We start from the raw sequence: 2,326 nt of genomic DNA, 5'->3' as shown, positions 1-2,326 counted from the left end.
CACAGTTTCCCCACTAGATGAGCATCTAGCAACTCGCTCTGAGTTAGTGCACCTAGTGGCATCACCTGAGAAGGTTCTCTCTGGCCACAATGAATTTTTTCATTAAAGCAGTTTTGCTCAAACCTCTATTTTTGTGATGGTCGATTTAAGTGAGTTGCTCTTGTTCTCGATGGGCCCCAGCACCATGGGCCTATTACTCTCCTTCAGCTCCAGCTGCTGCCCCAGCCACCTAGGTGAGGCTCCAGCTTCTTGCCCTATGCATCTTCCCCATTGCGTAGTACTCGGGCACCACATTACTCATCTGGAATTTGAGGGTGTTGGAGTGGAGGTGCAGGGCGGCTCAGTTACTCTTCCTGACATGCAGAGAGACATATTTGGAGTTGAAGTTCTCCATCGTATCTCGGGAGGCCTGTTGCATAGTGTCTGAGCCAGGCCAAAGCAATGGTGCTAGCTCTTCACAGCCAGCGATGCAATGTGTCCATGGGGTGGCAACATCTGGGTCCTCCCCCTCAAGTTGACATGGGATTATGTAACTACCACAAGGACCTAGCCTCAAAGACTGCAGGCCTGCAAGAACATGTCTAGCAAGCACGGAGAGGCAGACACAGGATCTGGACAGAGTACCAAGCTAGCTCAAATTGGATGTCTGCTGTTTGCAACCAACAAAACCAATTACTGTGGAGTTGAGTCTGGCTCACGGTCATCCCATGGGGTGTTCAGTGCTCTATGCTTTCTTTCTCTTTTTTTATTCAATGTTCAGTTTCCTTTTATGACTCCGGTCTTCTTGAAAGGAAGGTGCGGGCAGCTGACTGATGGCAGGATGTCCACTTGTAGAGTGTGCCGTGCTGGAAGGCTTTGCCCATGTGCTGGAAGTACCCTCCCAGGAGAAGTGCTCTTACAGCAACATCTGGGTTCTGAGTTCTACCATGTGCATGACTTGTAGTTAGCTTGCTAATCTGGTTCAGCAGGAAAGCACACTCTTGGCTTCTAAAGACCCAGACTCTGGAAATAGAGATGTTGTTGTTGGTTCCAAAGAGGATGATGATGGTGAAGGCATTCTTCCTCAGCTTTTCCTATCACTGAAATATTCTAGTGATGAGGCTACAGCTCAAGAAGGTCTGGGTTAGCTTTTCAGGGAGCAAACCACAGGGCATACCTCAGGAACCAGTTTTCCTTCTCAAAGTGCCCCCAGAAATGCCACAGTGCCATGGAGATGGTGTCCTCCTTAGAATACTTGTGCTTAAACTGATCCAGCACAGCGGTACCCTTGGCCTTTGCCAGTGCCTGTTTGTATTGTCCAGTTGTTCCTCAGGACTGCAAGCCACTGCCTCTTTCTCAGCCTTTCACTCTGCCCGAGCCTTCTGCTTCCCCTCTCGGGGCCCTTTCCTCTCCTCTGTGGTGTCCTTTGTAGGCTATCTCTCTGCGAACATTTTAACATCAAACCGAGCAATCTTCTCTCAGAGCTCCCCAACCCTCAAGACATTTTGACAGCTCAGAAGTGGGGCTAGTTAATGCAGGCGAGGAGCCGGCGGTTGGCATTGGGGCAGGTCTGGCGGCAAAGAGGTTGTGGGACCTGTTTGTAGAGCCACCCCAGAGTGCAGCTAAATGTGATGTCCGCCCATGAGGAAAGCCTAGGTTTTCCGGTGAGTATCTTGCAGCCCCAGGACTCGCCTTGCCCACTCCCTGGCCTTCTCTGTGGCCTGTGTGTTGTGATGGGTGATGCCCAATGCGGGGAACACTCAGACACTCAGGTCCTGGCAGGATGACCACACTGCTGTCCACTAAGCTCACCACTGCATCACAGTGGCTGTTCTCTGGAGTTCTTCCCTGCGGCTTCTTATTGTTCCCACAGTAGACAGCACACAGACTCCATCGTCGCCCTCAAATGCTGGGACCTTGCCGGCAGGAAACTTGTGCAGAAATTTGGTGCTTTGGCCAAAGTGGCAGTGGGGGTGGTGCAGAGAGCTCCAGCACCTGAGCCCCGCTGTACTGAGCAACGATGGGGGCCTGGAAGGCTCCCCAGTTTTCCAGATATGTGTGTAGGGTCCCTGCTGCCATGGTGATTCCACAGAGAACAAAAGGACTGTGGGGTTTTCAGTGACTATGTTTTTGGAAGTACATCACCAGGCATTTCTTCCAAGGTGGCCTTTCTTCTCTGGGTAGACGTGAAACGCCAATGTTGTTTTTAGCCACGGAGCACGTGAACCAATTGCACCACCCAGGGACTCTTTATAACCAAGATCCTGCCTAATTACACCCATAATGCATTTCTTCAGAAGGAGAGGAGATGGATTTTCTGATTAAGCCCAGCAATGAATCAGCAATG

The 2,326-nt window shown here is 50.9% G+C and overlaps 1 pseudogene; it reads right to left on the bottom strand.

Annotated features, from left to right (window-relative positions):
* Positions 1-767: 767 nt before the first annotated feature.
* Positions 768-2,058, bottom strand: LOC115873303 (annotated as a pseudogene).
* Positions 2,059-2,326: the final 268 nt, after the last annotated feature.

This window comes from Echinops telfairi, unplaced genomic scaffold (assembly GCF_000313985.2).
Source record: "Echinops telfairi isolate 266 unplaced genomic scaffold, ASM31398v2 ScPeMD7_7468;HRSCAF=8506_0, whole genome shotgun sequence".
NCBI lineage: Eukaryota > Metazoa > Chordata > Mammalia > Afrosoricida > Tenrecidae > Echinops > Echinops telfairi.
The sequence above is the reverse complement of the archived record's forward strand: the minus strand, read 5'-3'. Positions and strand labels throughout refer to the sequence as shown.